This window comes from Triticum aestivum, chromosome 4D, assembly GCF_018294505.1.
Source record: "Triticum aestivum cultivar Chinese Spring chromosome 4D, IWGSC CS RefSeq v2.1, whole genome shotgun sequence".
NCBI classification, from domain to species: domain Eukaryota; kingdom Viridiplantae; phylum Streptophyta; class Magnoliopsida; order Poales; family Poaceae; genus Triticum; species Triticum aestivum.
Window position 1 is genome coordinate 294,170,961 of NC_057805.1, and position 14,342 is coordinate 294,185,302.

The window sequence follows — 14,342 nt, forward strand, 5'->3', positions numbered from 1 at the left end:
CATGAAAGTTGCTCAGAACGACGAGACAAATCCGGATTCGCAGCCCGTTCGTCCACCACACATTCCTAGCATAGCGAACATGCAACTTTCCCCCTCCGGTTCATCTGTCCGAAAACGCGAAACACCGGGGATACTTTCCCGGATGTTTCCCCCCTTCGTCGGTATCACCTCCTACCGCGTTAGGGCATACCTAGCACCGCGTTTTGCCTCCTTATGTTTTGTGATGCTTTGTTTGCTCCGTATTTACTGTTTCTTCCCCCTCTCCTTCTCCGGTAGACTACGAGACCGACACTGTTGCTGCCCAGTTCGACTACGGAGTTGACGACCCCTCCTTCTTACCAGAGCAACCATACAAGCCCCCCCCCCCCTTGATCACCAGATATCGCCTATTCCTTCTCTATACTGCTTGCATTAGAGTAGTGTAGCATGTTACTGCTTTTGGTTAATCCTATACTTATGCATAGCCTGTCATTGTTGCTACAGTTGTTACCCTTACCCGCTATCCTACTGCTTAGTATAGGATGCTAGTGTTCCATCAGTGGCCCTACACTCTTGTCCGTCTGCCAAGCTATACTACTGGGCCGTAATCACTTCGGGAGGTGATCACGGGTATATACTATATACTTTATATACATGACACATGTGGTGACTAAAGTCGGGTCGGCTCGTTGAGTACCCGCAAGTGATTCTTGTGAGGGGGCTGAAAGGACAGGTGGCTCCATCCCGGTAGAGGTGGGCCTGGGTTCCTGACGGCCCCCAACTGTTACTTTATGGCGGAGTGACAGGGCAGGTTGAGACCACCTAGGGGAGAGGTGGGCCTGGCCCTGGTCGGCGTTCGCGGATACTTAACACGCTTAACGAGATCTTGGTATTTGATCTGAGTCTGGCCATTTGGTCTATACGCACTAACCAGCTACGCGGGAACAGTTATGGGCACTCGACATCGTGGTATCAGCCGAAGCTCTTCTTGACGTCAGCGACGGAGCGGCGCACGCCGGATTGGACTGGAACTCCTGCTAGGCTAGGTCTGCTTCCGGCCGCCCTCGCAACGTGCAGGTGTGCAATGGGCGATGGGCCCAGACCCCTGCGCGCATAGGATTTAGACCGGCGTGCTGACCTCTCTGTTGAGCCTAGGTGGGGCTGCGACGTGTTGATCTTACGAGGCCAGGCATGACCCAGAAAAGTGTGTCCGGCCAAATGGGATCGAGCGTGTTGGGTTATGTGGTGCACCCCTGCAGGGAAGTTTATCTATTCGAATAGCCATGTCCCTCGGTAAAAGGACGACCCGGAGTTGTACCTTGACCTTATGACAACTAGAACTGGATACTTAATAAAACACACCCTTCTAAGTGCCAGATATAACCCGGTGATCGCTCTCTAACAGGGCGACGAGGAGGGGATCGCCGAGTAGGTTTATGCTATGCGATGCTACTTGGTGAACTTACCATCTACTCTCTTCTACATGCTGCAAGATGGAGATGGCCAGAAGCGTAGTCTTCGACAGGACTAGCTATCCCCCTCTTATTCTGGCATTCTACAGTTCAGTCCACTGATATGCCCCTTTACACATATACCCATGCATATGTAGTGTAGCTCCTTGCTTGCAAGTACTTTGGATGAGTACTCACGGTTGCTTTCCTTCCTCTTTTCCCCCTTTTCCTTTCTACCTGATTGTCGCAACCAGAGGCTGGAGTCCAGGAGCCAGACGCCACCGTCGACGACGACTCCTACGACACTGGAGCTGCCTACTACTACGTGCAGCCCGCTGACGACGACCAGGAGTAGTTAGGAGGATCCCAGGCAGGAGGCCTGCGCCTCTTTCGATCTGTATCCCAGTTTGTGCTAGCCTTCTTAAGGCAAACTTGTTTAACTTATGTCTGTGCTCAGATATTGTTGCTTCCGCTGACTCGTCTATGATCGAGCACTTGTATTCGAGCCCTCGAGGCCCTTGGCTTGTATTATGATGCTTGTATGACTTATTTATGTTTTAGAGTTGTGTTGTGATATCTTCTCGTGAGTCCCTGATCTTGATCGTACACGTTTGCGTGCATGATTAGTGTACGATCAAATCGGGGGCGTCACACCAACCATGGTTCACGGAAATTGTTGTTTGCTCTCTAGCAATGGTGTATAGACAAGGTACAAGGATTAGCTCGTGGAGGGTGGCCCTCACGTCCAGCTTGACATAATTAGTTTTTTAACTTCTATATATTCTTTTGTGTTGGTAGTTTAATGATAGGTGTGTCGTGTGGTGGCCGAACTCATCGTCTTGAATTGACCATTTTATAACATTCCAAATTTTCAATTTGGAATGTTATACATAGATCATTCATGCATATCATATTTTATTGCATATTTGTTTCGTGATCCTCGAAATTCTAAGCAACTCAAGGACCTTCGGAGAGAGTTGGGAATTTCACTGTTTTCATATTTGAATTTTATCAAATATCGAAACGAGGATCAATTTGTTTTATTATTTTTCTCTCCGAAAATATTTCATATAAAAAAAAGTATATGAGAAGGGATAATATGACTTCCCCAAAAATAAAAGAAATATTGGAGGAAAATATTAAAATCAAATATTTGATTTTATTTGGATTTTATTGCTATTTTATTTGCATAGGAAAAATACGCGTTTTTCAAAATTGCATTTTAGGCCCAAATAAATGTTCACCTGGACCGGTAGATTTTTAGACGACGGGGAAAATTTATTTCGGGATTTTTGACGTCCGTTTAGTATTTATTTTCGGCGTTTTTCTGCGCGGAATTTATTTTAAAAAAAGGTTTTTCCGCCGGACCGAACTGGGCCGAGGCCCAGTTGGCCAGCCGCGCCAGCCCACCCCTCGCCCCGACTGACTCCGACCGGAGTCCGGCCGGCGCACGCCGCTGTCGCCGAGTCCAAGGAGGATTCCTCCTCCCCCGGCCCCTTGCCCAAGCCGCCGCCTCGCCCGGCCCTTTAAATGCCGAGCCGACCCCCACCTCGACCCCCACACCACCACCGCCGCAAGTCCCGCCGCAGCGCCGCCCCGCCGCCGTTGCAGCCGCCGCCGCAGCTCCGTGCCGCTGCAGCCCGCGCCGCCGACTTCACCGGAGCCGTCGCCGTTTTTTTTCTCTCGTCGGTTTATTTCGGTAAACCCTAGATCTAGATCCATTTTTTTAAATCCAGTTTATTCTTTTAGATCGGTTTTTCCTGTCGGTTTATTTATTTAGCGAACGCCTGTTCGTTCGTTCGTTTTAACAAACGGTTTTTTCGCGATTATTCTCGATCGCGATTTCTGATCCGATTTTCGTTTTAGTTTAACTTTTCGCTCATTTGTCAGAATCAGGCGATTCAAGCGCCTAGTTCTTCGTCTCGAACCCTCTTTCTGTTTAACCAACTTGAACAAGATTTTGCTACTGTAAAATTTGACTTTAGTCCAGATTAGTAAACGAATCTTGTTTCTTTCGCAGTTTGAGTTTCGTTGCTCCATTTGATTTGATTCTTTTTGCAAACCGGAGTTCTTAAGTTGAACTTTCTGGTTAGATCTTCTTATTTGATTTTTACCCATGCATCTTTGCTTGATTGCTTATGTATGCTATTGTTTGTTTACGATAGAACTCCCGGAGTGCGAAGCGTGCTACTACGAGTCTCTAGGTTTTGCGGATCATCAGCAAGGCAAGTAACACTTTGATCATATCCCATTATTACCCAGTTTTTATGCATTAGCTCCAATCCTCAAACACTGCATGATTAGGATGTGATTAACTTGTGGGTATTGGGAAGTAGTTGATGAGGTAGAACCTATTGCCCTGTTATAATCAAACCCTTGGGAGTTACTTCTACGTATTGCTTATATTGCTATGCTATGCTCGTAGACGTGGTTTGGGTGAGTGCATCCATGACAGATGTGAGATTGTTAATTAATGGTTCAACTTATGGTGGCAACTTTAATACACATCTGGGTGGATTGCTTGTCGGGCACCTGGAGAATCCAGTGTTGTCCTAGGATATCCCGGAGTACCCGTGTGATAAGCCTAAGGTCCGCCACCCAGGCTCAAAGGGAACTGAGATATTTCATGCTAAAAACTTCCGTGTGCAGCCACAAGCTATTATGGGCTCTAGCATAGTTGAGTAAGTTGCATGACCTCTTCCAGTGGTAGACTAGCAGATGTAGAGGGATGTAGGTTGGTACTGTCTACCCGGGGTTAGAGTTAATGCTTCTGAAAGGCTGTGTCTCGGTCATCCGTTTCTCAAACACCATGTAGTGCGAGAAATCCAATGGAGGCGATCGAGTCTTGTGGGGAAAATGCGCAAACCTCTGCAGAGTGTACAATCTAATCATGGTTAGCCGTGTCCCCGGTTATGGACATCTTGAGTATCTAGTACTTGGATTATCATATGTATCTCATCACTCTAATTTAATATTGTTGGGTTGATAATTACTTTAATTGGGATTGAGTTGGAGGAACCTTCTCAATGATGTTTGAACTACCATGATAGTTAAATAAAATATATTCCTTTGTTGTAGGAAAAAATTGGCTTTTCTCAAAACTATAACCATAGAGCCTTTCCACCAGCCAAATATGCATGTAGTGATAGCATTATTCTATTCTTGCTCTACTGTGTTATATTGCCAGCATATTCCATGTGCTGACCCGTTTTCGGGCTGCAACGTATTATGTTTCATACTTTTCAGACAAGGAGTAAGGATCGTTAGGTCGTTGCCGTGCAGCTCAGCTATGCCGTTGGAGTTGATGGACTCACTTTATCTTCCAAGCCTTCCGCTGTTATCGTATTATATGGCCTTATGCCATATTTATTGTAATAAGTTCTCTTTTGAGACATTCGATGTAATAAGTGTGTGATTGCTACTCTGTTATAAATCCTTCGAGTACTGTGTATCAGCATTACCAATCCAGGGATGACACAGAAGCACAGAGACTTGACCGCTTGAGGTCGGGTCGCTACAAGATGGTATCAGAGCACACATTGAGTGTAGGACACGACCATTAAGATAAGCCATAGGTCACTCTTCTCTACTCATTTCTGACTCCTCTTCATTTTCTACTCTTAGGATGGCGGATTCGAGGAACAAGTTTGCAAAACCGCATGAAGACACACCCTTTGGACGACACTTGAAGGAAGTCACTAGGTACCTGAACATCGAAATACCAAGATTCACCGGGACCTACAACGCCACTTTACCAGAAGAGGAGCGCTGGATGATTCGAGTTCAAGTTCCAGGAAGGACGTTCGCGCCAATCACTGAGCCCATAGAGTTTTCCTTTGATGCACCAACCTGGAGTCTAGGCAAGAGCATGGCAGCCCACATTGCCATAGGACGTATTGGAGAAGTCTACAGCAAGGATCTCAAGGACACTATCTACCAGATATGTGGGCGCCGAGATGAGCAATGGGAGATGATCAGCACCAGGAAGGACAGATCCATTAGAGCTTTCATCCAGGAGTTAAACCAGCACATTCAATGCCAGGAGAATCAGATGTGCGCAGACATGATAGATTTGAAGAAGGCGAAAACAAGGATCACTGAGCTGGAAGAAGAACTCAAGTCTACACACGATGGATATGAGGAGGAAATTGCAACACTATTGGAGAAGAATGACGACCTGATAAGGAAGATCGGAGTATTCATGGGAGACCCCGCGCCAGGAGGAGAGGACGACGATTCCACTTGCCCGGAGAACTACATCATCATCGACGACACCGACTCCGACCCCAGTTAAGATGACTTTGAAGACGAAGCTGAAGCAGACATCATGGAGTCGTCCACCGATCAAAATTTCTAGATGACCACCAAATGATTAGTAGTATTTCCCCCATGAATATAGTAGTAGTTTGAGCACTTTTAACGATAGTTCTAGACCGTTTGTATGCCCTTGCTTGATTGATTGAGTGATATGATTGTGTTTGTCTCATGTGCATATGGGTAGTGCTTTCTCACTAGACCCCTTTTCTATTCTAATCTCTCCCCTCTAAACCCATCATATGCCTTCGGGACGTGACACCGGATTTGTCTTCCCACCGGAGATCACCCAGTTGATCTAGCAGCAGAATGCCTTGATGCAGATATTAGTCCAGAACCAAGGCAACAACAACAACAACCCGCCTCCAGTTGACAACTTAGCTCGCTTTCTGAGGTTGCAGCCGCCGGTGTTTTCCAGTAGCACCGAGCCTATAGTTGCTGATGATTGGCTATGCCGTATTGGAAGGGAGTTGACCACCGCAGGTTGCACAGATGCTAAGAAGGTGCGCTTTGCCGCACATCAATTGGATGGACCAGCAGCCTCATGGTGGGAGAATTATACGGTCACTTTCCCCATAGCCAACGTCACTTGGGATCAGTTTCAGCAAGCTTTCCGCGCAGCCCATGTCTCAACTGGAGCTATGAGCACGAAGAAGCGTGAGTTTCGCAACTTACGAGCCAGGGGAACCGTACTGTAGCTCGGTACGTGGATGAGTTTAGCAAGTTATCTCGCTATGCCCCCGACGATGTGGCCACACATGCCGCGAAGCAGGAGAAGTTTATGGAAGGGTTGAACGATGAGATGAGCATGCAGTTGATGGTGGCAACATTCAACAACTACCAGGAGTTGGTAGATAAGGATCTTATGATTGAAGGGAAGCAGCAGCAGATCGAGAACCGTAAGAGGAGGTATGTGCAAGGAAGATACAATTCTGGAGCTCAGCAGAAGCCTCGTCTAACCCCGAACTCGGGAGGACTTGTTCATAACCATGGAGGTCATAACCACAACGGAGGAAGTTCGCATAACCATAATGGTTCCAAGAATGGGACTGGGAACGGAACAAGCAACAATCAGAACCGCTCCAATTCAGCCACACCCGCCAAGAGAGACCTAAGTCACATTACTTGCTTCAAGTGCGGGAAGACTGGACACTATGCCACAGAGTGCCCTGAAGCGAAGAATGGAAACGGTAGTGGGAACGCTGGGAAGAAGCCCAATCCATTCAACAAAGGACAAGTGAACCACGTTAACGTGGAGGAGGTTGAAGGGCAGCCAGACACAGTTATCGGTAAGTTTTTGGTTAAGTCTTTTACCGCCCTAGTTCTTTTTGATACTGGTGCATCACATTCATACATATCAAGGGGATTCATGGATAAGTTTAAACTACCAACCCAAGCCCTTAGGACTCCTCTGTTAGTAAGTTCACCTGGAGCAGAGTATATGGCTAGCCGATGGTGCGACCGGATACCCTTAACCATTGGTAGCCATGTTTTCCCGTCAGACCTAATAATTTTGGAGTCACAAGGATTGGATGTGATATTAGTCATGGACTGGATGTCAAAGTATGGAGGAAGCATTGACTGTGCTAGTAAGTCGATTTATCTCACCACCCCGGAGGGAAAAAGGATCAACTATGTATCCAGGCATACGACAAGGAGAACTCAAGTAAATTCCCTCTCAGGAGTTGTTCAGGAGGAAGTGCCTGTCGTAAAGGATTACCCAGATGTATTTCCAGAGGAATTACCAGGCATGCCGCCAGATCGGGACATCGAGTTTTTGATAGAACTGTTGCCAGGCACCGGGCCTATATCGAAGAGACCATACCGGATGCCCGCAAATGATCTGGAGGAGATTAAGAAGCAGATCAAGGAGTTATTGGAGAAAGGTTACATCTGACGAAGTTCATCACCGTGGGGAGCCCCAGTGCTCTTGGTTGAGAAGAAGGATGGATCATTGAGGATGGTTGTTGATTATCGGGCGTTGAATGAGGTGACAATTAAGAACAAATACCCTTTGCCGATGATCAATGATTTGTTTGACCAGCTGCAAGGAGCTAAGGTGTTTTCGAAGATCGATCTGCGATCAGGATATCACCAGCTGAAGATCCGGGAGAAGGATATACCTAAAACCACATTTACCACAAGGTACGAGTTATATGAGTATATGGTCATGTCATTTGGACTGACTAACGCCCCTGCCTATTTCATGAGCATGATGAACAAGGTGTTCATGGAATATTTGGATAAGTTTGTTGTGGTGTTCATTGATGATATAATGGTATACTCGAAGAATGAAGAGGAGCACAAGGAGCATTTGCGTTTAGTTCTCGAGAAACTCAGGGAACATCAGTTGTATGCCAAGTTCAGCAAATGTGAGTTTTGGTTGAAGGAAGTTGGATTCCTTGGACATGTTATATCAGGAGAAGGTATAGCAGTAGACCCCACCAAGGTTCAGTCAGTCACTGAATGGTTGGCACCCACTTCAGTTAGCGAGATCCGCAGTTTTCTTGGACTCGCAGGATACTATCGGAGATTCATTGAGAATTTCTCCAAGATTGCGAAGCCAGTGACGGAGTTATTGAAGAAGGATACCAAATTTAAATGGACGGAAGGATGTGAGGCGAGTTTTCAGGAGTTAAAGAACCATCTGACTATAGCCCCAGTGCTGATTCTGCCGGATATACGCAAGGATTTCCAAGTGTATTGCGACGCCTCTCGCTTAGGACTTGGAAGTGTGCTTATGCAGGACGGAAGAGTTGTTTCGTATGCCTCACGACAACTAAAACCGCACGAATTGAATTATGCCATGCATGATTTGGAGTTAGCAGCTGTAGTGCATGCGCTCAAGACTTGGAGACATTACCTTATTGGAAACCGTTGTGATGTGTACACTGATCATAAGAGTTTGAAGTACATTTTCACACAAAAGGAGCTGAACCTTAGGCGGAGGAGATGGTTGGAGATTATAAAGGATTATGACATGAAGCTTCACTATCATCCAGGCAAGGCCAATGTCGTAGCAAACGCTTTGAGCCGGAAGAGTTATGCTAACACCCTCGTAAGCATAGGATTGCCAAAGGAGTTAGCAGAGGATCTCAGAGAACTTCGATTGGAGACTGTTCCTAGAGGTTTTGTTTCAACAATGGAAGTTCGGTCTACATTGTTAGGAAAGATTCGAGAAGCTCAGAAGGATGACAAAGAGATTGCCGAGATAAAAGAGAGAATGAGCAAAGGGAAGGCCAAAGGTTTTCGTGAGGATGAGCACGACACCTTATGGTTTGAGGACCGTGTTTATGTGCCCAATAACACAGAGATCAGGAAGTTAATACTTCAGGAGGCTCATGACTCACCATACTCGATACACCCCGGAAACACCAAGATGTATTTGGATTTGAAGGAATGTTTCTGGTGGACTGGTATGAAGAAGGATATTGCCGAGTATGTAGCCGTATGTGATGTATGTCAGAGAGTGAAGGCGGAACATCAAAAGCCAGCAGGATTGTTACAGCCTATGCCGATACCCGAATGGAAGTGGGATAAGCTTGGCATGGATTTCATCACCGGATTGCCCAGGACCAAATCAGGATATGATTCTATATGGGTAGTAGTTGATCGCTTGACCAAAGTGGCTCACTTTATCCCAGTGAAAACCACCTATACAAGTGCGAAGTTGGCCAAGATATACATGACCAGGATCGTATGTCTGCATGGAGTTTCAAGGACCATCGTATCAGATAGAGGAACACAGTTTACCTCAAAAGTTTTGGCATCAGCTGCACCCGACTTTGGGTACAAGGCTAGAGTTCATATAGCATTCCATCCGCAGACAGATGGACAAACCGAGAGAGTCAACCCGATTCTGGAGGATATGTTGAGAGCTTGTGCACTAAATTATGGATCTATTTGGGATGACAATTTGCCCTACGCGGAGTTCTCATACAACAATAGCTATCAAGCCAGTTTGAAGATGGCACCGTTCGAAGCTCTGTATGGACGAAGGTGCAGAACACCGTTGATGTGGGATGAAGTTGGAGACCGACTGTTGTTTGGACCAGATTTGATCAAGGAGTCTGAAGAGAAGGTTAAGTTGATTCGAGATAGACTGAAGGTAGCTCAGTCCAGGCAGAAGAGTTATGCAGATTCGAAACGCAAGGAAGTAACCTATGAAATTGGGGACAGAGCATATCTGCGAGTGTCACCTCTGCGAGGAGTGAAACGTTTTGGAGTTAAGAGAAAGTTAGCCCCGAGATTTGTAGGACCATACCGAATTTTGGAACGTATGGGAGAGGTTGCCTACAAGTTGGAGTTACCTGAAGGACTGTCAGGAGTTCATGATGTGTTTCATGTTTCACAGTTGAAGAAGTGTCATGCTGAGATGGCCGATACACCGCTAAGAGATACAGTGCCCTTGGAAGCGATTCAGTTGAACAGTGATCTGACCTATGAGGAGAAGCCAGTCACGATTCTTGAATTTGCCAGCCGAGTCACCCGCAGCAAGGTTATCAAGTTTTGCAAAGTTCAGTGGAGCCACCATACCGAGGATGAAGCCACCTGGGAACGAGAGGATGATCTTCGCAAAGACCACCCACACCTATTTTCTAGCCAACCCGAATCTCGAGGGCGAGATTCATCTTAAAGGGGGTAGGTTTGTGACATCCCAAATTTTCAATTTGGAATGTTATACATAGATCATTCATGCATATCATATTTTATTGCATATTCGTTTCGCGATCCTCAAAATTCTAAGCAACTCAAGGACCCTCGGAGAGAGTTGGGGATTTCACTGTTTTCATATTTGAATTTTATCAAATATCGAAACGAGGATCAATTTGTTTTATTATTTTTCTCTCCGAAAATAGTTCATATAAAAAAAAGTATATGAGAGGGATAATATGACTTCCCCAAAAATAAATGAAATATTGGAGGAAAAATATTAAAATCAAATATTTGATTTTATTTGGATTTTATTGCTATTTTATTTGCATAGGAAGAATACACGTTTTTCAAAATTGCATTTTAGGCCCAAATAAATGTTCACCTGGTCCGGTAGATTTTTAGAGGACGGGAAAATTTGTTTCGGGATTTTTGGCGTCCGTTTAGTATTTATTTTCGGTGTTTTTCTACGCGGAATTTATTTTAAAAAAAGTTTTTCCGCCGGACCGAACTCGGCCGAGGCCCAGTTGGCCAGCCGCGCCAGCCCACCCCTCGCCCCGACCGACTCCGACCGGAGTCCGGCCGGCGCACGCCGCCGTCGCCGAGTCCGGGGAGGACTCCTCCTCCCCCGGCCCCTTGCCCAAGCCGCCGCCTCGCCCGGCCCTTTAAAGGCCGAGCCGACCCCCGCCTCGACCCCCACACCACCACCGCCGCCAGCCCCGCCGCCCCGAGCCGCAGCGCCGCCCCGCCGCTGCAGCTCCGCTGCAGCCGCCGCCGTTTTTTTTCTCTCGTCGGTTTATTTCGGTAAACCCTAGATCTAGATTCGATTTTTTTAAATTCCGGTTTATTCTTTTAGATCGGTTTTTCCCGTCGGTTTATTTATTTAGCGAACGCCTGTTCGTTCGTTCGTTTTAACAAACGGTTTTCACCCGTTACCCGCAGACAGCGAACGTTCGTTAGCCTGTTCGTCAGTTTTTCTTTTTCTCGGATTTTTCGCGATTATTCTCGATCGCAATTTCTGATCCGATTTTCGTTTTAGTTTAACTTTTCGCTCGTTTGTCGGAATCAGACGATTCAAGCGCCTAGATCTTCGTCTCGAAGCCCTCTTTCTGTTTAACCAACTTGAACAAGATTTTGGTACTGTAAAATTTGACTTTAGTCCAGATTAGTAAACGAATCTTGTTTCTTTCGCAGTTTGAGTTTCGTTGCTCCGTTTGATTTGATTCTTTTTGCAAACCACAGTTCTTAAGTTGAACTTTCTGGTTAGATCTTCTTATTTGATTTTTACCCGTGCATCTTTGCTTGATTGCTTATGTATGCTATTGTTTGTTTACGATAGAACTCCCGGAGTGCGAAGCGTGCTACTACGAGTCTCTAGGTTTTGCGTATCATCAGCAAGGCAAGTAACACTTTGATCATATCCCATTATTACCCAGTTTTTATGCATTAGCTCCAATCCTCAAACACTGCATGATTAGGATGTGATTAACTTGTGGGTATTGGGAAGTAATTGATGAGGTAGAACCTATTGCCCTGTTATAATCAAACCCTTGGGAGTTACTTCTACGTATTGCTTATATTGCTATGCTATGCTCGTAGACGTGGTTTGGGTGAGTGAATCCATGACAGATGTGAGATTGTTATTTAATGGTTCAACTTAAGGTGGCAACTTTAATACACATCTGGGTGGATTGCTTGTTTTGGGCACCTGGGGAATCCAGTGTTGTCCTAGGAGATCCCGGGGATATACCGTGTGATCCTCCTACGGTCCGCCACCCAGGCTCAAAGGGATCGTGAGATATTTCATGCTAGAAACTTCCGTGTGCAGCCACAAGCTATTATGGGCTCTAGCATAGTTGAGTAAGTTGCATGACCTCTTCCAGTGGTAGGCTAGCAGATGTAGAGGGATGTAGGTTGGTACTGTCTACCCGGGGTTAGAGTTAATGCTTCTGAAAGACTGTGTCTCGGTCATCCGTTTCTCAAACACCATGTAGTGCGAGAAATCCAACGGAGGCGATTCAGTCTTGTGGGGAGAAGTGCGCAAACCTCTGCAGAGTGTACAATCTAATCATGGTTAGCCGTGTCCCCGGTTATGGACATCTTGAGTATCTAGTACTTGGATTATCATATGTATCTCATCACTCTAATTTAATATTGTTGGGTTGATAATTATTTTAATTGGGATTGAGTTGGAGGAACCTTCTCAATGATGTTTCAACTACCATGATAGTGAAATAAAATATATTCCTTTGTTGTGGGGGAAATTTGGCTTTTCGCAAAACTATAACCATAGAGCCTTTCCACCAACCAAATATGCATGTAGTGATAGCATTATTCTGTTCTTGCTCTACTGTGTTATATTGTCAGCATATTCCATGTGCTGACCCGTTTTCGGGCTGCAACGTATTATGTTGCAGACTTTTCAGACGAGGAGTAAGGATCGTTAGGTCGTTGCCGTGCAGCTCAGCTATGCCGTTGGAGTTGATGGACTCACTTTATCTTTCAAGCCTTCCGATGTTATCGTATTAGATGGTCTTATGCCATATTTATTGTAAGTTCTCTTTTGAGACATTCGATGTAATAAGTGTGTGATTGCTACTCTGTTATAAATCCTTCAAGTACTGTGTGTGTCAGCATTACCGATCCAGGGATGACACAGAAGCACATAGACTTGACCGTTTAAGGTCGGGTCGCTACACATTTCAAACGTGTTCTGATTAGATGGACACAATGACCACCGTCAATAAGGGCGAGAAAGAGGATAAGCAGCAATGCAAGTATTGCGTCGTGTTGAAATAGATGACATAGGCATTTGAGAGTTCTGAGTTATATTTATTGCACTAAGAGGATGTGTTTTTTTTGTTATAACGGACATGCAAGTTTGCTAGTACTTATAAAAGGGCCAAAAGCATGTTCCTGAACATTTGCAGCCTATACATCCAAAAGAAAAAGGGAGTGCATGCTTGGACGCGGGAGCTATTTCCCGCCTATAGGCGAGCGCGAGCGGGCTGGCCCTTTTAGTGCAGTTTTGCCATTCGCTGTAGGTTCGCTTTAGGTCGTGTTTTCTCTGAGTTTTTTCTTCTTCTTTTTGTTATCTTCTTTGCTTTTCTTTCAGTTTTCGTATGTGTTTTTCTTTACGGTTTTCATCAGGTTTTAGAACCTTAGTTGATTGTTTCTTGGTCATCGATTTCTTTTATATTTTCTTTGTTCCTTTGTCTGTTTTCATTATTGTTTTCTTATAGAACATGAACGTCCTTTTGATGTCTACATTTTTTCATATACATTGTATATTCTTTTATACATCAGAAACATTTTTTATATATGCCTTCAATATTTTTCATATACATGTTTAACATTATTGTAATATTAACATTTTTTAAATTTATATATTTTAAATGTTTACTTTCTCATGCACTATCTACACTTTTTATATACATCGGGAACATTTTTTATATACACTTTAAACATTTTTTCATATACACATTTAACATTTTTCTAATTCATGATTAAAATTTAAAAAATACATCTTTTTTGTATGCCTACATTTTTTCATACACGTTCTACATTTTTTGTATACATCAGGAATAAATACATGTTTAACATTTTTAAAATATAGGAGTGCCATTTTTTAGATACATGATTAGCTTTTTAAAACATATATACTTTTTGTGCCTAGGTTTCTCCATACACATTGTACATTTCTGGGAAGATTTTATATTTTAAGAACTACCTGCCTCAGCTGCCTGGGTCGGCCCATTTCGGCGATGCGTGACGCGAGCGAGCGTGACAGCTCGCGTGAGGCTATACATAGTCGCGCCCATGGTTGGAACGGACACAGTGGCTTTTGCTTATGCAGTGATGATCACGCGAACGACGCGCTGAAATCGCGACGAAACCTAGCTTCATTGACGTGTACCAAAATAGTGCTGATGACTTCCCATCGGG